Here is a 21,612-nt window from a genome sequence, read left to right as displayed (position 1 = left end):
TAAGACAAATGTGTTCTAAAACAATTGGTAGCTTGCCGGATTCTCAACCGAGGAGAAAAGAGCCAAAAGCACACTTCATTAGCTGGAACAACTGATTCGGCCTTAATTTGCTTCTAAGAGACATACAGTGGAAAAATCCAGAAACAGCAAAGGAGTATCAAAGAGACTTAGGAAAGAGCGAAAAGAGCCTTTCTTTGTGTGTGTGCCATAGAGAGATGGTATCAAAGTAGCTTTAAAGGACAGGGCTGCTATGTAATGGTAAACATATTAACCAAGTTGGTTTTGTGACCTTGATACATTGGGCCATGCTTGATTTGTGCAGTGGTTCATGACAGGCAAACATTGCCTGGGAAGTGTGGTAATTTTTTGAAAAAAAAAAAAAAAAAAAAAAAGTTCCCTGTGTTGTTTTTCTTTCCCCAGTTGAAGTAAGATTTCAGACTAGCCTCATCCACGATTGGATGTGTGGGGTGTGTGTTATGTGTGGTGTGTGCCTGTGTGCACTTGTGTGAGGCCATCTCTCTATATTTCTGTCTCTGGTTTATGTTTAAGGAAGAAAACTTGAGTAACAGAAGCATAAGGGGGAAAAAAAATCTTATAATCCCACAAACTCTAGTAAACTCATTTGGTATTTATCTTTTTCAGTCTTTTGTTCCCAACTGTATGTGTTCTCTGTCTCTCTCAAAGTGCCTATATAATTTTTTGGTTTTGTTTTTTGTTTGTTTGTTTGTTTTTCAAGACAGTGTTTCCCTGTGTAGCCTTGGCTGTCCTGGACTCAATTTGTAGACCAGGCTGGCCTCGAACTCACAACAATCTACCTGCCTCTGCCTCCTGAGTGCTGGGATTAAAGGCGTGTGCCACCACACCTGGCCCTATGATTTTTATTGTATACTTTTTAATTCCTTTTATAAATATATTATGAGGGATGTGTCTTGCTTTTATGAGGAACTACTTTCCCCTTAAAAACTGTTTTCCTATCCAGGTGCAGTGGTGTACCCCTGTAATTCCAGCACTTCGGGGGGCAGAGGCCAGTGGATCTCTTGTGATCTTAAGGCCAGCCTGGTCTACAAAGCAAGTCTAGGACAGCCAAGGTTACACAGAGAAACCCTGTCTCAAAAAAACAAACAAAAACACCCCAAAACAAATAAAAACAAAACAACCAAACCAACCAAAAACCAAAAACAAAACAACAGACAAACAAAAAACAAAACAAAACAAAAAAGATTTAGATCATGGAGTTCTCTGCTTGCAGCCGTCTAGTCCAGTAACTTTTCCTCCTGTCCTCCCTGTGGCCTCCTGGGCTACTGCCTCCAGCCTGGCCAAAGCAGTCACTGCTGGCTTTTGAAGAATTTCACTCATATTCTGGCCTCAGCGCCCCTTGACACTTCCCCTGTGTACACAGCTGGCCTAGACGTTATAAAGTTAAGATGGATTTCCTTAACTTTAAGTTTTCCCCAACAACTCTACACAATTCACATCACCCCCATCTTCCATTCGGTGCTGTGCTTATCAGCACTTGGTAGTATTTATCTGTTGGCTTATTGTCTGTCTCCTTTGCCACCTCACAAGCTTGAGACCTTGCTTCGCTGAAGTACCCTCAGGGTTGAGAACTGCTCCTTTGCTGGTTCTGGATTTTCCCACCATAGGTACTTACTATCTGCTCAATGACTAATGAGATGAATGCTAGTTGTCCATGAGGTGAGGTAACATATCTTAGAACAATTTTACAAGGTGAGCCTTAGGATCTTAAAAAGAACCACAGTCTCAGGGGCTAGAGAAACAGCTCAGCAGCTAAGAGCACTGGCTGCTCATCCAGACAAATAGGTTAAATTTCCAGCACCCACATTGACAACTCCAGTTTCAGGAAATCCTTCCACAGGCTTCTGTAGGCACCGGGAACACAAGTGCCATACAGATACAGCCAAATACAAACATAAAATAAAAATAATAAAATTAGAAAAAAAAAAAAAAAAAAGACTAGAGAGTTGGCTCAGCAGTGCTGAATACTTGTTGTTCTTGCAGAAGATGGAGGGTTGAGTCCCAGCACCCATATGGCAGCTCAGAACCATCTGTAACTCCAGCCCCAGGGCAACTGACATTGTTTTCTGACCCCTATCGATACCAGGCACACATATAATGCTCATATACACAAGATAATAAAATCAATAAATCTAAAAAACAAAAAAGAAAACCTTGATTTAACTTGAAAAGTTGAGGGAAGGGACATTTTTGGCAACCATTGCTGGCTTTCCTTCTTATTCACTGTCCCTTGTGTCATACTGGGGATTTTTGAGAAGTCTACAATGTCTCAGTTTGCTAGTTCTTAGCGATAGTGTAAGTCTCAAGAGCATAGTGAGCTTTGTGTCCGCAGATACCAAAGGTGTAATCTCAGCCTCCACGTGCTTTCATTTGGGGAGGAGCTGTTATAGTTACTTACTTTCCTGGCAGTTCTGTCCTTTTCATCTCTCTGCTTATCATCTTTGGATGCCCTTACTTGATTACTTGTTGGTTTTTTAAAAAATTTTTTGTATAATTAATCCTTGACCTTTAAACATGTTTCATCTCTTATGCAATCTTTGAACTGTTTGAAGGTGTCCCACTCCATCTTTCAGGAGGAAACAACATCTATAGTAAAATGTATCATTGATTTCTCTTTGGCTTAAAATTCTTAAAGGTTTGAACGTCAAATAGGCTACTTTTGTTTCTAGTGAGTTTTGGAGGGAAAAAAGATTTGCTTTTTTCTCTGAAACAATACAGCCTAGAGACCTTAGAAAACTGCTGATGCTTATGTTCCAAATACCTAAGAACTTGGTGATGGTGGTGGTGGTATAGTGTATATGTCCTAAATGAAAATTTTATTCTGCTGAAGGATTATAGGAAATATGTTAATGTTTCTGTTATTTCTTCAATGGGCATTTGTTGCAGATGTGTTTGAGTGTAAGTCTGTTTGCTCTTGCAGTGGTTGCTTAATCCTGTTCAGTTTTAGATTTCCCTTTCTTCCTCTGAGACAGGGTCTTGAGGCTGCCCTTGAACTCACTGTATGTATAGCTCAGGATATCCTTGAGCTTGCAATCCTCCTGCCTCTGCTTCCTAAGTTTTGGGAATTAAAGCATGCAGCCGGCACACCTGAATTTTATCATTTCTTTTCTCACTCAGTGGTTTCTTTTCTGTCATCATATTCCTACCCCAGTTAAATTTATCCAAGTCTTTAGTATGCCCTACACAGAGACAGCTCCTACTTTTTCTATGGCTTGCATTTTTATCTATCAGACATTCCTGTCATCTTTGCTTGCTGCCTCATCTCAAACTTCGCATGTTCACAAATTGCCTGCTCTTTCCACTCTGTCTCATGCTAGCAATATAACTTGGGGCCTTGCATTTGCTAAGTAAGCATCCTACACTGAGCTAAATCTAAAACCCTCAAATTGTCTGTTGGTATCCCTCTCAAACTTCCACATTTGATGTCTTTATTCTTGACTCATCCCTCATGCCACCCCAGAATATTTCAAATCCTTTCTGCTACTTCCAAATCTTGCATTCTCTTTTTCTCAGCTGCACGACTGTTGGTACAGCTTAGCTGGTCTTCTAGCTTATTCTTTCCTGCTCCTTGTACAGCAGCCAGGGTAAACCAATTGAAAGACAAGAGTGGGCCACCTCTTTGTTGAGTGGCTACCCACTGTACTTAGTCACATCTGTGAAGACTTTGAAGTGCCCGCCAGCCCTCACTGCTCTCTCCAGTCCCTTCTCATTGCTCGTGTTTGTCAGCTTGAACACCTTCTATTCCTCAAAAGTCCAAGTTCATCTCCTCCTTGTTTGTATAAATCCTTCTCTCTGAGCTTTGAAAGATCCTCCCTTCTCAAACATTACTTCTCTTCAGAATGGCCGTTACTGGTGGCCCCTTGTAAAGTAGCTTCCTTCGCATTGTCCCATCTCAGTACATGTGCATTTCCTGATAGGCATTTCAGTAAAATCCCAAGAATTTCATATGTTTGTTCCCTCCTTTATTGTCCTTTTCCTAGTACATTGCAAGATGTATGTGGGTGAGAACAGGTTTTGGCTTTGTTTTGTTGTTGTTGTTGTTTTGTTTTTTGCCTTGGTTATGGCACAGCTCGCTCTCTGTAGGCTCTTGTAGGTCAATGTTTCAATCATATTGAATAATGATTATAATAGCTAACCTTTTTGAGATTTACTAAGTACAAGGTACACTGCTCAGTGTATTCACACATTACTTCTAAATCATTGTGAGAACCTGGGAAGGTGCAATGATAAGTTATCATTTCTCTTTGTGGTTGAGGAAGTGGAGTTTAAGGTAACATAGCTGAGAAAGTATTAGAGGTAGGATGTTTGTTTGTTTGTTTGTTTTTCTTGTGTAGCCTTGGCTATCCTGGAATTTGGATTTGTTGACCAGGCTGGCCTTGAACTCAACAGAAATCTTCCTGCCTCTGCCTCCCCCAGTGCTGGGTTTAAAGGCACCCATGGCTAGATGTAGGGTTTTAGTCCACATGATCTTTCATCCTTTCATCTTAATCATCTCTACCCTTTAACATGACTATAGGGATGAATGAATATGAGGGATACTGTGATCTTTATAGTTAATTACTATTAATGCTTGTGTTTTTAAGGATGTATGGAAGCTAAACACAGAATATTTGGGTTACAGTCGTGTATAATTCTGGGAAGTTTTTTTTTTTTCTTTGTGTATGTGTATTGTATATACATATTGCTTGGGTATGTATGTGTATTATATATACATGTGTGTGCGTGTGTATGCATGTGTGTATGTGTGCAGGTACACATGTGTTTATGTGAGTATGGAGGCCAGAGTGGGCTTGGAGTATCTTCCTTAGTTGTTCCTTACTTTCATTTTTTGAGACAGGGTCTCACTCTGTAGTCCTTCTGGCCTGGCACTCACTATGTGGTCCAGGCTGACCTCAAACTCACAAGAGATCCACCTGCCTCTGCTTCTAGAATGCTAGGATTAACAGTGTGCATCCCCCATGCCTGGCCCTTCTTATTCTTCTTTTTAAAAGTCATTTTCAGCTGTAAATATAAAAGAAAAAATAGTTCTCATTTTATAGGGCCATTATGAGGAGCAGAATTGCACACATAAAAAAATTAATGTCAATTATAAGGAAGAAAGGCTTGGGATCTCACTAACAAATAATGTTTGGTTGAGAATGAAAGACATATACTTAATAATTTTGTATTCGTTCATTGGCCCTGGTTTTGAATTGGGATTTGTAATTATTCTGTATATTCATGATAACTTTATGTTTGGATTTAAGTGTCTTTTATGCTTGTGAGGCAAGATAGCTTTCTTTCTTCTCTTAAAGCTTATCTCTGTCTTTGAGGTTTTTAGAGGAGAGGACTTTCAAGGGGCTATTTTATTTTACTTTTCTAGAAAGTTACCTACCAAGGCTGGAGAGATGGCTCAGTGGTTAAGAGCACTGGCTGCTCTTCAGAGGACCTGGGCTCTATTCTAGCATCCACATGGTGGCTCACAGCCATCTGTTGTTACTAAAGTCCCAGGAGGTCTTAATGCCTTCTTCTGACTTCCACCTGCACTAGGCACACAGCTGGTACACATACCTGCATGCAGGCAAAAACACTCGTGCATAAAATAAATCTAAATAAAAATATTAGTAAGCTATCCACCAGCACACTGTTTGCTTCATGAATGCTCGCCTTCAGGCAGCTTACTTCAAATAATCACATGAACAGTGGACCCAATTACCTGGCCAGCTCAGGTGTCATGAAGTCAGCAGCCCTCATAATGGACTCTCTGAGCAAAGTTGTATTTTCTAGTGCATGAGTGAGAGTGTAATGCACCCTTTTGATATTAGTTACTTTTCTCATTGCTGTGACCAAATATTTGACTAAAAGCAACTTGAGGTTTAAGAAGGGATACAGCTCTTCACGGAGAGACGGCATGGTGACAGGAGTATGAGACAGCTGCTCACACTGGGTCCGCAGTCAGGAAGCCAAGAAAGGTGCATTTTGGCATAACGCTGGTTTTCTTTTTTTTTTCTTTTTTCTTTTCTTTTTAGTTTTTCGTGACAGGCTTTCTCTGTATGTAGCCCTGGCTCCCTGGAATCACTCTGTAGACCAGGCTGGCCTGGAACTCACAGAGGTCCACCTGCCTCTGCCTCCCGAGTGCTACAATTAAAAGCGGTGAGCCGCCACCGCCCTGCGAAGCTGGCTTTCTCTATTTCCCCTTTTAATTGAGTTGGACTCCAGTTCATGTGATGGTGCTACCTACATTTAGGAACAGTCCCTCCTCTGTTGTTAATCCTTTCTGGAAAGACCTTACAGACACACTCAAATGTGTATCTCATTAATAATTCACGTGTTTGTTAATCCAACCAAATTGACAATAAACTTAACCAATAGAGAATGAAGTTTTTGCTTAGAATAAGTGGGAAAGGCCAAGGTAAAAGGGAAACATTTTGGCAACCAGTTGAAGTCAGAAGGATGGAGAATGAGTGTGAAACAATGCCTGTGATTGCTAGGGAGCATCAAGATAGGAGAACTGGGATACCAGTAGTGTTTAGCTGCCCAATTTGGGGAACAAAAAAGGATATGGCTGAATTGAGCCAGAGTTGGAATTTGTCAAGGGTGAGTGGCAGAGGGTGTATGAGGGTATTGGTCAGAAAATGATTAACATGACAGATGGGGTGCTAAGGCTGCATGGCAAGGAGAGAAGGGACTAGGGGTGTTTATGAAGTCAAAGAAAGAGTGTTTTTGAGTGATGGAGTAACACCAGGAAGTGGTTAGAGGGACATGTGCGTTAAGAGTTGGAGCAGTCAATTAGAGGGCACGACGGACTCCTGTGTTTTGCCACAGACACAAACCATTGATGTGAACGCAGTGAAGATGGGTGAAGTCAAGGAGATTAAATATCTGAGCAGCTAAAGAATTGTTTTGATGCCTGTAAGGTTACAGAAGCCATTAGGAAGCCAGGATATATGGAGCTGAGAAAAGGAAGAGCTAGGTCTTTGGTCGAAGGGGCCAAGAGTGTTAAACTAAACTGTAGGAGCCTCAGATTATCAGTGGATTCTTCCCAAAGGAGGAGGTTAAAAGCATGACCCAAAGGATGTACTGGTTGTCAGGTCTCTAGGAGAAATCAGCTTTGGTCCACTTCATTGTAATTCACATGCTCTGCCCTGGTGGTATGCACTACTAGGTTTCTAGCGTGTATATGAAAAGCGTGTTGAAAATGAGAGCTACCGGCCTCTATCATAGGCTCATGGGACTACCTGAAGGAGAGGAGCTCGAGAGTATATATTTAACACTACTCTCCCATATGCATAATGTTTGGAAAAATTAGGCTGTTTTAGGGGGAGTGTGTCCATAGTGATTAAGAACATGGGAAATCTGGGAATGTAACCTATTTGGTAGAGTGCTGGCCTAGCAGGTACAAAGCCCTGGCTTCCATCCCTAGCATTGCAAAAATGAGTTGATCACAATCCTACCACTTAGGAGGTGGAGACAGGAGAATCAGGAGGAGTCCAAAGCTAACTTGGGCTCTGTAGAGTTCAGTGCAAGCCTGGGCTGTATGAAACCATCTTAACACACACACACACACTGAACCTAAAAGTCAGCTGCTGGATCTAAAGGAGGTGACTCTGGAGGCAGTGAGTCTTTGCCTTGATTATAAGTAGCTCATCTGATAACAGAAGCTAAAAAATGTTTCGTTAGAGGAAACCACATTGAAAACAAGAAGGGACCCTGGAGAGGGTAGATACAACACAGCTTTACAAATTAAATGAAGGATTAGCAGTTTGGGGGATGCTCACGGATCATAGTTGTTTTCACCTTCAACACAAATAGCTCTTCAGGCATGGTTTGTCCATAAGGCAGGGAAATAAGTAATGCAATTTGGAAAGCTTTTCTTCACAAACTAGCAAGTTTTAGTGACTTAGTGAGCCATAAAGTTAATTTACGCAACTCAATTCTGTCTCTGAAGATACTGGATTAAAAGAAAGATTTACAGGCTGATGTGGTAGTGCATGCCTTTAATCCCAGCACTCAGGAGGCAGAGGCAGGTGGATCTCTATGAGTTTGAGGCCAGCCTGGTCTATAAAGCGAATCCAGGACAGTCAAGGCTACACAGAGAAGTCCTGTCTTGGAAAAAGAAAAGAAGAGAGAGAGAGAGACAGAGAGAGAGAGAGAGAGAGAGAGAGAGAGAGAGAGAGAGAGAGAGAGAGAGAGAGAGAGAGAGAGAGAGAGAGAGAGAGAGAGAGAGAGAGAGGCCAAAGACAAATGCAATTTTATCTGTAAAGGATGCATATGTGAATAGATAATTAGCATCATGACACCAGTAGCCATGCTTCCCTTTTATTTCTACTAGGAAACGTTGTTTCTTTCTATGACAAGAAGGCCACTACAAAAGAGTAGTTGCTAGGAGTGCAACTTGATGTTAGTGTTCCCCGCCCGCCGCCCCCCCCCCCCCTTAGCTTGCTCTTACAAGCTTCTATTACTAGTGAGGGGGCTTTGCTCTTGAGCTGTTCTGTTTTGAGTGTAGAAAACTCAAAAATATATCTACTACTTGGTTTGACATACACAGACATTAAAGCTTTGGGGGAAGAATTCTGTCAGTAATGTAGGAAGTGGACGCTGTGTGCCTTGAGCTTAAACCTTTGATTTGCTCTGTCCTTGTTTGATTTCTATTTCCTGTTAGACAGAGAAGCCAGGCTTTGAGGTGAGGAGCTGGTTAGCATCTCAGTTGAATTCCCGTCACCTCCACACCTTCCACTCCTGAGTCTCATTCTCCTCTCTCGTTCTCTCCCCTTGCTTCCCTCCCTTCCCTTTACTATTGAATTTCTGGGACCCAGTTATTTCCACACTGGGAGGCCTTGAAAATAATGGCACTGGAAGCTTAGGCAATGCCAGATAATCAGAACTTTCAGTTTTAAAGTAAAAATATTCCATCTTAGGAAAAAAAACTGGAAAACACAGTGTTCTTTCCCTTTTAGAAAAACATTTTCTTCTATTCTAAAGCAGAGAAACATTGAATAAAGCCAATGAGGAGTTTGATGATAATATTTCTCTATCACATTTCCCTTCAGAATTCAGAAACCCTTGAAAACTACTGTCTTATAGTTTTCTTTGCAATGTTTGAATTACTGTGAGTATTCAGTTTATAAAGCATTTCTATGCCTGCTGTGAACCAGGTATCTTGGGGCCTCTAGCCTCAAAGAACTTAAAAAAAAAAAAAAAAAGATTGAATCAAGTACTTTAAAATATCTAACCTATAACATGTACTGTAAAGGAGTTATAACCAAAATGTTGTGGGACTATAGACAGAAGCGAGGTTTCTGGTGGTAGGTACAAGAGCTTGGAGGAAGTGTACCAGACTGGAGTTGTCTTTTGGTGTCGGAGATTGAGCCCAAGGCTTTACACACGCTAGGCAAGTGTTTTGCCTCGGAGCTACACCATCTGGAAGGCAGGGTAAAATTGAGAACTATCAAATTATACTTGATGTATTTTATTCATTAAGGCGTCATTTATTTTTAGCAAGAGTCCAGATCATGTTGGTGCTTATTGAGTTATCCTTTAGTTATTTAAAATGACTTACTCATCTAGAATGCCCAATTCCTTATTTTTGATAACTTGTTTCTATAATTAGCATAATAAAATTTAAGAGGTAGATGGTGTAGATTGCTTTTATGGAGACATAGCTGAAAATGATCTCAGGATCATAGTGAACATTTAAAATAATTAGAAATGCAGCCACACATTGCTTAACAACAGGAATACGTTCTGGAAGATGCTTCAATGTGTGATCAGCGTTGGGTATGCTTACATAACCAGGGTTGTAGGATGGTGCTGGCTTGAATAAGAATGGCTCCATGGCCTCATATATTTGAATGCTTAGCCATTAGGGAGTAGAACCCTTTGAAAGGGTTAGAAAGATTAAGAGATGTGGCCTTGTTGGAGGAAGTGTGTCACTGGGCTTTGAGGTCAAAAGCCCACAACAGGCCCAGTGTCTGTCTCTGTCTCTGTATCTCTCTGTCTCTCTGTCTCACTGTCTCTCTGTCTCTGTCTCCCTCTGTTTCTGTTGTCCCTTGCTTCTCTGTGTCTCTTTCTCTGTCTGTCTCCTCTCTTTGTGCCTCTCTCTCTCCCTCTCCTTCTTAAGGATAAGGATGTAGCTCTTAGCTACTTCTCCATTACCACACCTGGCTGCTTCCTCCATGCTCCCTGCTGTCATGTACCCTGCCATGATGATAATGGGCTAAGCCCCTGTAAACATGCTCTGAATTAAGTACTTTCCTTCTTTTCACAGAAATAGAACAGTGACTACGTGACTAAGTGGTATAACCTATTGTTTCTTAGCTATAAAACACACAGTAAATGTTTGTGTGTTTAAACTGAAATTATAGTAAAAGTCCCATGCAGTTGGAGTTTTTCAGCTCCATCATGATCATATGGGCCCACCATAATATGTCCAGTCCATTACAGACTGAAGCATCGTGATGTGGCTCATGACTGTGTACTGTGGCAAATGGAAAGCTAAGATAATGCAATCTGTAGGCTTGGTGTGTGGGGAGAGTGGAGCTCTAAGTGACGCTAGAGAGGCCTTCATAGGAAAGGACTAACCCCAGGTCAGCAAGACTTTTGAATAGCCAGAGTCTCACTTCTGAGTGTCTTTTTCCAGGATGTTGGTGATGGAGCCCTGTGGGGTGGGTCAGCTGTTCTCAGTGTCCCTTCCTCTAGGAGCTCAAGTACAAAGGGACTAGCAGAAAAGCTGTGAAGCAGCAGCTCTTCCTAGTTGAGGCCTCTGTGTGCTTGGTCCCTAGGTGTGTCTGCCTAAAAAAGTCTCCTTGTTAGAGTGAAGTCTCTCTCAATGATTCAGTGTGTTCCTATGAGCGAGTCTCACTCCTTTGGCAGGTTAGTGAAAACCAGATAGATCTTTGTTCTGGCTTTGTGGAAAGTAAAGGGCTGGAAGTTTTACCCTTGAAAAAGCGATTTTGTTTCTGAAGAGGGTGGGCCTTTGGCACTAATTGGTGGAGGGCAGATAGTACAGTGAGGTCTTTGAGGGAAGGAGGATGTATCAAATTACTGTTGTGGAACTTGGAAGTGGGAGTTGATTATTGCTTCCCATTGTCCATTGAGTGAAAATCACACTGCACAGATTGATAACTTAGGGACTCCCACCACTGTCTTTGATAAGTTCTACCTGTCTACTGATCCTTCTACTTCATTCCAGCTCCTTTGTGCGTTAGCCAAGAGTACCTCTGATATCACCCGAGGATGTGATTTGAGAGACCAAATGCTATAGTGAAAACGCTTTCAGCTGTGAGTCTAGACCTGTGATTCAGTCTCAGCACTTCCATTTACTAGTGACTTACACCTCTAAGTCATTTTAATTTCTAATCCATTTACAACTCTTTGTAATGATAGTAAGAGATGATGATGAGTGTTAATGAGAAACTTTCTTTCTTCTTCTTCTTCTTTTTTTTTTTTTTTGGTTTTTCGAGACAGAGTTTCTCTGTGTAGCCTTGGCTTTGTAGACCAGACTGGCCTCAAACTCACAGCGATCCGACTGCCTCTGCTCCCGAGTGCTGGGATTAAAGGCGTGCGCCACCACGCCCGACTGAGAAACTTTGTTTCAATGAGAAACTTTTATTTAAAGTTTCTTGATGAGGATTAGTAAGGTGTAGAGGCTATGTCATTAGGCTCATCCTTACTCCAAGCTCTTGTATGAATTTTCTTCTTTCCTACTATTCCTCTACTTTATTGTAGGTACCTAGATTCAGCTTGTATGACTAGAGCAGCACTAGCTTACATAATAGAAAACACTACTGAGACCTCAGTGACCAAAAACGTAAGTGACATGTTGTAATAGTTTACAATCCAAATAGTGTGGAAGAGGAGATCCTGTCCAATGAATATCTACTGGTTTCAAATCAGGGTTTCCTAAGTTGTCACAGGTGTCAATGGTCAATGGCATGAGGGAAGAAACTGAGAATGAGTGATTGTCTATGGTCTTAGGATGGGAGTTGCTGAGTAAATCCAAAAGAGAAAATGTTAAGAGGTTGCACTGGACAGGAAGTGAGTTTGGTTGTGTGAATGTTTGCACAGAGTTGTGAAACGACTCTAGGAAGAGTGAGGCAGTGTAAAAGTAACTTTCAGTCTCCTAATGTAATCTTCTGGGAGGCTTACCACTGAATAAGCTCACCTTTTCTAGTTCTTTCTGGACTCTGGCTGGCTGGTTCATCTTAGGTGTTCTGGCTCAAAACTCTTTAAGCTAACTGATTCAAACCAGTTTCTCTTGGCTTCTGACTGAATTGCTCTGCTGGCCTCATACTAACTTTGGCAATATGTTCTACTCCTCTGGCCACTTCTTATTCTTGGGCTTATCTGTCTTCACTTGTGTCTAGCTTGGTCTCTCTCTCCAACCTCTCCAACCTTTCTCTGTAAAACTTCCTCCCGTGTGTGTGTGTGTGTGTGTGTGTGTGTGTGTGTGTGTGTGTGTGTCTGTCTGTCTGTCTCTCTCTCTCTCTTTCTCTTTCTTTCTCTGAGCAGGGTTTCTCTGTATGTACTCCTGTACTCCTGGCTGTCCTGGAATTTGTTTTGTAAATCAGGATAGCCTCAAACACGCAGAGATCCACATGCCTCTGCCTTCCAAGTGCTGGATTAAAGGCGTGGATCTTCCCTTAGGCTGCTTTGGTTGGAGGAGGGAGAGTAAGAAAATAGGAGAATTTCTAGGATGAAGGACCAGCCTGAGCAAGGGTCCTTAGAGCAGTCCAGGATTGAAAAGAACCAGGTTGGTAAAGTAAGGTAGGAGGAGAGGTGATGACAAAATGGGAGAGAAGCAGAGCCTGGATCCCCCAAGAATTTACAGGCTTGGCAAGGAGTTGAGATTTTACTCCTAGAGCAGCAGGAAGCCATTGTACATTTTTGTGTGATGGGTAGGATGATCTCAATTTATATTTTGAAAAGACCATCCCGTCCAGCTGTGGTATGAATAGGTGGAAAGGAGACCGGAGTATGAATTCAAAGTAGTAAATAAGGTAAAAATCAGAATTCAAAAGGGCCAATCTGGAGCTCAGAGTAGAGGTCTTGGCTGGAAAAAAAATTTTGATCCTGTGTTTCCTGTTGGCTCAGTCTATCCTAAGCCAAGCTTCCTGTGGGTAGCCTTATCTGTGGCCTCTACTTCCTCTCCTCCTGTGGTTCATCCCTCTGTGCTCTAGCTAACTCCCTTCAATGTCTCAGGCAGGGGCCACCCAGGTCCTTTGTGATTTGTTAAATCTAGGTCATTCACTCATGCCTAACTTCAGACTGTAGCGATGCCAAGCTACAGCTGCTTTCCCCTTTTATGCTTCTAGCCTTTGGCCCTCAGGCCTGTGGTCTGTTCCAGGTCCTCAGTTCTTAGACCAGTCCTGCAAAGATGGCATTCTTGAGGCTTCTAGCCCTGAGTTTTCTGGATTTCCTGTGTTCCTCTGCTAAAAACGAGCCTTCTCTTTTTTCATCAAGTTTGCCAGCTTTGAGGTGCTCCCACCTCTGAAGCTTTGCCGACCCCTCCGGCCGTGTTAGGCCCCACCCCTCTTTTCCACTTCTCCTTGATAATAAACTGGATACTTATCATAGCACTTAGCACCCTGTTTACTTGATTGTCTGCACAGCTAATAGTGCACGAAGGATAGGATTACAACAAAATATTTTGTGATCTAGGCCAAAGAGTGCTTTCTCCATTTCAGGTGAAAGCCACACTTCATTATAAAGCATTCATTTCTCACTGACTCTGAAGGCTGGAGTTTGGGTATATCTTTTGTCAACAAAAGAAATTAGTTTAATTTGAAATAATCAGAAATTGTCTTCATATTCTGAAAGGAACAAAATGACTTAAACTGAATTGCTTCAAAAGAACTTGTAAAGACTTGGGTTTCTCCCTGCTATTGCTGCTCTCTTGCTCACTCTCTAGAACCTGTTGTATGTGCCTGTATTTTGTGATTTCACAGTTCTGGGTTTGATGTTACAATTGCCTCCATGGTGATGGGCACTAATGTTCTGTGCTGAATTGTGATAGCCATGGAAAGCAGCAAACACACTATGCCCTCGCCTCCTGCTAACCGGCTCACTGTGGCAAGGCAAAGAAGAGACGAATAGAGATGGTGCTGTGTCAGTTAGTGCACAAACCCAACACCTGGAGGCTCAGTGAGGTTTGTTAATATCACTAAACTCTCATGCTTCACTCATGTCTTTCTTACTCTTTAGAAGCCTCTTTTTTTAATTTTTATTTATTTATTTATTTTGTCTTTTAGGCTTTGACAGGTAGAACAAAGAAAATACACTATTGAATCACTTTCTTTCTAGTGGCTACAATTTCTAAGATTATATAATACATACATATGTGTATATATGTATGTATGTATATAATCTATATTAGTTTTGTAAACAGAACAAAAAAGCAATCTTGCCTTTTAAATTCTTAACATAATTACTCAAATAATGCAACAGAGTGTACTTGTGCTGTTTAAGTGTAATGCTGGCTTGGTTTTTAAAAAAACATTTATTTACTGGCACACACCTTAATTCCAGCATTCAGGAGGCAGAGGCAGGTGGATCTCTGTGAGTTCAAGGCCAGCCTGATCTATAAAGTGAGTCTAGGACAGTCTCGAAAAAAAGTATTTACAGGGCTGCTAGAATGCCTCTCAAATGGCGTAAGACTCCCTCTGTAAATGATACAGGGGGCTAACTGAGAGCTCGCCTTATCTCTCAAGTATTTGTTGTTATCCTGATGAGAAGTGCTGGCACATATAAACCATGCTATATTTATTACTGCTTTTATTCCTTTCTTTTGTCTAAACTAGACATTAGGACTATAGACACTCAGGAAGTGACCATACAGTTTTCAGTCAGTCCACTGGTGGTATGCTGAGAGCGCCTCTTATATAGAGACCTCTGTTCACTCAAGAACATTCTTCCTTAAAGGAAACTAGCCTCTGCCTCAGGAACTTTGATTCAGCTACTTTGCATAGCTAGTCTTTCGGACCATCTGCAACCCTTTAGCTATTGAAAGCTTTTTATCCCCAGGTCTTCCTCTCTACCCTCTGAATCTCTAGCCTCTTCAGAGGTAACCCTACTTCTTATTCTACACACTGTAACCCTAAAAGATCAACCCAAAACTTGAATAGATTTTTATACCCTCTCAGTCACTTGCAGATATATTATTGTCTAAACCCACCCTCATGGAACTTCTGTCATTATAGATTTCCAAGTGTTTACTTAAAAGAATATTTTTTAAAGTACATGTATTTTGTGCATATGTGTATGTGCATGTGCACATGCTATGGTGCATATGTGGAGGTCTGGGGATAATTTGGACGAGTTGGTCCTCTCCTCCCTGCATGTTGATTCTGGGGGCAGACTCAAGTCCTCAGGCTTGGTGACAAGTGTCTTTATCTGTTCAGCCTTCTTATTGGCCAGGAATATTTTTTATCTCGGGGGTTTTAACTGGCAAGTTTCCATCTATGTTTTATTACATTTGGTAATATTGTAATATAATTATCTTTAAAAGAAAGCAAATGGTTTAAAGTTTGGGGGAGAAGGGAAAATGCCAGAAAAGCTATAGAATTGATTTCCAGCTAGAGCTCATTTCCACACATCACTTGACTCTGATGACAAGAGCCAGTTTGTTACAGATATTATTAGTGCCATGCCACAGCCCTGTGTTAATAATAATACCATTCAGGTATAATGTTACTGACCTCATTTCAGCAAGGAAAAAAATAGAGGCATAAAAAGGTTAAGACTACTCTGTGGTTCACAGGCAACAAGCCCTCAATCTGCCTCCCACTATTTTGTTAAAATCCTTTCTTTGTTCAACTTGTTCCCTTGTGCTTCATACAGTGTTTAGCTTTCTGGTCTTAATTGGAATGTTATTTTAAAAACTATTGGCTGATTCTTGTCAACTCACCAGGCCATCTAGAAAAACAGCATGCACCTGGTGGGTGCTGACAGATAGTGTGGAGGCCTTTGGTGTGATATGTCTTCAGACCCAGTAAGAAGAGGTCAAACCTCTCTTTCTCAGTCTTGAGAGTCTCAGAGTTACTCCAGGCTTCAAAAGCCCATCTTAAGCCAGTCCAAGTCTGATGGATGGTAGACGGCTTAAACTAAACTAGGGAAAGTGTTACCTCCCTTTGACATAGAGTGGAATGCTGTGCATAGGATTTTATTGGAATCTTGAAATATTGACATTCTCAACTTAGGATCATTCCAGGAGAGGTTACTTAAAGATGCAGGTTGGCTCTAGAGGAAACCATAGGGATATTATAGCAACTCCAGGGTATGGTAATGGAGGCCTTGTTACTACCCACCTGCAGAGGAATTATGGAAAAAAGTGCCTGTAAGAAGCCAGAAGAGATTTTTATTTGGAGGAGGACATTTTGCAAGGATCCTGTGCTTTTTGCATGAGGGATGCAACCAGACCAGGTGCTTGAATTCCCCTAGCCTAACCCCTTTCCTCCTCCCTTACTTCTTTCTCTTCACCTTTTTCTGGGACTTAGCATTAGCAATTGTTTGGGGTCACAGGGCACAAGGGCCTATTGGTCTGATCCCCAAAGCCTAGCCTGAGTAGGTTAGAGAGCAGGATAGAGGAAGACATGTGGATAATATAATATGTAAGAACTCATGCAGCTTTACAGTGGGAAGAATACATGTGTGTGTTAGGTAGAAAGTGGGCTAAAAGAATGAGATGAAGCTGGGCGTGGTGGTGCATTCCTTTAATCTCAGCACTCGGGAAGCAGAGGCAGATAGATCCCTGTGAGTTTGAGGCCAGCCTGGTCTACAAAGGCAGTACAGGACAGCTAAGGCTACATAGAGAAACCCTGTCTCGAAAAACCAAAAAAAAAAAAAAAAAAAAAAAACCAAAAAAAAAAAAAAAAAGAAAGAAAGAAAGAAAGAAAGAAAGAAAGAGATGAACATATCTTGAGCATGACCATGTCCTAGGGTCTTTGTTATCATGTCATATTTTAGGGTAAGTTATTATTTTGTGCGGGGGTGTGGGTGGTGGTGGTGGTTGTCACAAATGTGGCGAGTTTGAACCTGTGTACTTAGGCCCTGAATCTCAGGTAGTCCTTGTGATCCTAGTGGTGATGAGTGGTGTGTACCCTATCCCAGAGAGCTCTATTTCGTGGCGTTGCTGGGGCACAGGTGACTGTAATAGAGCTGTTGTGTACTTTCCCCTTCAAATCTGTTAACTTGTGGGCAACAAAAAAGAAAAGGGAAGGAAAAAAACTCAATTTGGCATGAGTGATGTTAAGCAAGATCAAATAAGGTGAAAAGCAAAATAGATTCCAGAAATTTAGTTTAGCTTTTACCCAGAGTTTGTTCTTGGGTGGTTGCCGAAGAAGTCTTTTTACTGCCCACAAATGTGCGCGCTCTCTCTCTCTCTCTCTCTTTCTCTCTCTCTCTCTCTCTCTCTCTCTCTCTCTCTCTCTCTCTCTCTCTCTCACACACACACACACACACACACGCACACACTAACATTAATATTATTTTTACTTTTTACTTGCTTATAAACTTAAGGAGCTTTTTAAAAAAAGATTTATTTATTTAAAAATGTTTTTGGGGCGGCTGGAGAGGATAGCTCAGAGGTTAAGAGGTTCTTCAGAGGTCCTGAGTTCAATTCCCAGCAACCACATGGTGGCCAACAACCATCTATAATGTGATCTGATGCCCTCTTCTGTCTTGCAGGAGTGCTTGCAGGGAGAACACTGTGTACATGATAATAAATAAATAAAATTTAAAAAATATTTGTGTGTATGGGTGTTTTGCCTGCATGTATGCCTGTGCAGCACATCTATGCGGTACCCAGGGAAGCCAGAAGAGGACATTAAATCCTCTGGAACTGGAGTTACAGACAATTATTAGCTACCATGTGGGTGCTGAGAATAGAACCAGGGTCTGCTGGAGGAGCAGCCAGTGCTCTTAACTGTCCAATAATCTCTCTAGCACATTTAAAGAGCTTTGTAAAGTATAAAGATCCAATCAGACCTGAAGATCATTTACATCACCTATGCTATTTTATTTCTTATTAATGTAAAAATTATTATACTTGAAATGAAACATTTGCTGAAAGTCATTATTTGGGCTGGGGAGATGGCTAAGTGATTAGGAGCAGTTGCTGCTCTTGTAGGAGGCTCAGGTTTGGTTCCCAGCACCCACATGGTGGCTAACAACATTCTATAACTCTAGTTCCAGAGCACCTTCTGCTGTACACATGTAGTACACAAGTGTATGTGCAGGCAAAAGCCCATACACAGGGGCCAGCCATGGAATCTCATGTCTTTAATCCCAGCACACGGGAGGCAGAGGCAGGCAGATATCTTGTGAGTTTGAGGCCAGCCTGGTCTAAAAGAGCATGTACAGGACAGCCAGGGCTGCAGAGAAACCCTGTCTGGGAAAAACAAAACAAAACAACAACAAAAACACGAACAAAAAAATACACATAAAATAAAAGTAAACAAATCTTTGAAAAAAATCAAGGGCTGGAGAGATGGCTCAGTTGTTAAAGGCTAGCTCACAACCAAAAAAAAAAAATCAAGAAAATTTACATGGAAATTTGAAATAAGGTGCTGGGGAGATGGCTCAGAGAGTAAGAGTGCTTAGTATCAAGCATGAGGGCCTGAGTTTAAAGCTCTAGCACTCTCATTAAAAAATAAAAAAAGAATAATTCTTTCAGATTTGTTTTATTTTATGTGCACATTTTGTCTGTGTATGTCTGGTGCCCTTGAAGGTCAGAGGAGGGAGTCAGATACCCTGGATCTGGAGTTATAGATGTTGTGAGCCACTATGTGAGTGCTGGAGCAGAATTTCGGTCCTTTGCAAAACTCAGCCGCTAAATCACCTCCAGCTCCTCCATAAAAAAGAAATACCCAAACGTATTGAAAATAACTTTAATTTCCTAGCTTTTTCTCATATATATAATTTTTACATGGCTGGAATTGTACAACTTTGTATTTTTTAGTTATCTCTGTAAGAGTACCATGTTGTATGCAACCTGCAAAATTATGATTTATACTTTACCTTAATCATTTTTTTTTACTTGTTAGGCTTTTAAAATTATTCATAGTCTTCTCCTGAAGACTGGTTGTTTTGTTGAGCATACTGTGTTTCTCTACAGGCATCGAGTGTCATGCCTCCCACCCACCTCACCCCCACCCCTGCCAAGCAGAGAGTAGGAAAAGATCTGCGCATCCTCAGGAGAGCTTGGAAAGTGTGATGAGCAACCTTGAAACTGCCAGGGAACACAAGAGACAGTAGCTGTAGAAACGGTAGCTGGGAGAAGCAAAACTGTCAGTAAGCAGAATGGTTGCCTAAAATGTTAACCATGGAGTTTTATTAAGTCTTAGATTTTAAAATGATTGCTAAAGGGAAACAACATGATTAGCATTTACATTAAAAATCTGGCTGAAAATCTGAGATATGGTTAAGTTAGAAACATGTTCTGAGCTAAATTAAAATAACAATTCTTTTTTTAAAAGATTTATTTATTATTATGTATACAGTGCTCTGCCTACATGTACACCTGAAGGCCAGAAGGCATCAGATCACCTTATAGATGGTTGTGAGCCACCATGTGGTTTCTGGGAGTTGAACTCAGGACCTTTGGGGGAGTAGTCAGTGTCCTTAGCTTCTGAGCCATCTCTCCAGCCCAAGTAACAATTCTTAATGAGTCTTATTAGAGTAATGATATTGTCCCTACTTATCATATACCCTCTAATATAAATCTTAGACTGCTATTCCCCTGTACCGTCCCCTGGGCTGTGACTGTTTCCTCCCTTAGCCAGTCTTGGGGAGCCAAGGCACTTCTGTGTGTTCAGTCCTGAACAAAGCTAGACCCTAAACAGAAGGGGCTTCCTTGGATAGTGCCATGACTTGACTGGCTAGAAGTCTATATCCTAGAATAGAAATCACATTTTTTTATTAAGCAGAAACCTTCAGAAAAATCAGAATTGTTTGGTTTTGAATCTCTATTTCCTTACTCTAGGCATAATGCCCAGCACATAACAGATGCTCAAAAACACATTTGAATATGAAATGTCTTGAGACCATCCTGAAATGAGTGACTCCTACCACAGTCTCCACTTAGCTCTTCTACAGCATAAGGTCTTCTAAGTCATCTATACCTCATGACAGACTGTCCTGATCCCCGTGCCTATTCCTCCTCATTTCCTGTAGCCATTGCTGGTATTAACCACTATAAGGTACATGCCCGTGTTTCCCAGAAGTAATACATTCAAGTGTGCATTGTGATTTTATTTTGTTGAGAAATCCCTGAATGTTTGTGTCTTTGTGCAGAATCTGCTGTCAAGGCTGGAATTAAAAAAAAAAATGTCTGTGTACATTGTCTCTTTCTACATTAGTGTCACTTGATGAGCTCTTTATTCAGTACCCTCATCTTCAGGGAAGTCACATGGAGAAACACTGTGGAAATCTTCCTCTAAATTGGCAATAATACTTAATGTCATGCTTTTCAGAATTTAGTTACAGTGTAGGTGCTGATTCAGTAGGTCTGAGTACAGTCTGAGATTACATCTCTGTAATAATTTCTTCCTAAGGTTAGGCTGATACTGTGGGGTCTCCTGGATCTTACTTTGTGTAGCAAGGTGGAGTTTTAGCATGAAACTGCTCCTAAGTGCAAATCTATCAGTGTTTGAATGGCTATGCAGTTCCTACCAAACCCTCAGGAGATTCTTTCTGATGCTCACTGGACAGATAGAGAAAACAAGATGCATGTTGCTCCACTAACCTTTAAGAACTGCCCATCCCTCTGTTCAAATTCATGTGGATTCCTCACACCAGCTCTCGTATCCAACATACTCAGTGTCTTTTCAAGCTGCTTGTCATTCGAACATTTGATAAGGTATCTGGGTATACTGTTTTGGGCTTTGCTTCTGTTTTTGTTTTTTAAAATTTTTGTTATATTTTCATATGCCAGAAGGTTACCAAAAAGACTAAAATTTTGTTTATGTTGTGCTAGGAATTGAATCCAGGACCTTGAATATGCCAAGCAAGCACTCTACCTCTGAGCTATATCTCTAGCCTAAACAGTTTTAAAATTTGGCTACAAAGTATGCTGTTTACTGATACAATTCCTTTATAAGAATTGTGAATGACATTCAGGTTTTTTTTTTTTTTTTTTTTACTTTATTGGAATTTGTATAAAATGAATTCGTTGTTGAAATAACATTCTCAAACTGAAAAGATACTCCTGTAATGGGAGCCTTTAAGATTATTAAGTACATTCTTTTGAACACAGGGTAAGAGGTCAGAAGCACTGATGTCCCTTTTCTCAAACTTTTATCTTTTTTAGCTTGAGAGAAAAGTGCTTTTTGTTTGCCTTTGTATAAGGCAAATAACACCATTTAAGACTGTGTGTGGTGGGGGAAGGAAGAGAAAACATTGTGCATTATAGGCTTTGAAGTTTCTCAAACCTACTTTATTTGGGGTTCTTCACTGTCTCCTTTCCAACCCACCTACCATAGACAGGAAAGAAAAGAGGCTAATGGGAACAGAAGTAGACCTTTTTAGACTTCAGTTCCTTGGAGCAATTTCACTCTTTGTTGTCAGGATTTCAGCAGACCTGTTATATAGCATACCAGCAAT

General features: G+C 41.0%; 1 protein-coding gene across 2 annotated transcripts in view; it reads left to right on the top strand.

The window, feature by feature from the left end:
* Zhx3 (zinc fingers and homeoboxes 3) overlaps positions 1–21,612 on the top strand; it is a 105,914-nt gene that overhangs the window by 1,113 nt on the left and 83,189 nt on the right. The gene's annotated exons all lie outside the window — the stretch shown is intronic.

This window comes from Acomys russatus, chromosome 4 (assembly GCF_903995435.1).
Source record: "Acomys russatus chromosome 4, mAcoRus1.1, whole genome shotgun sequence".
In the NCBI taxonomy this organism is placed as follows: Eukaryota; Metazoa; Chordata; class Mammalia; order Rodentia; family Muridae; genus Acomys; species Acomys russatus.
Note: the sequence above shows the minus strand (reverse complement) of the source record. Positions and strands in the feature narration are given on the sequence as shown.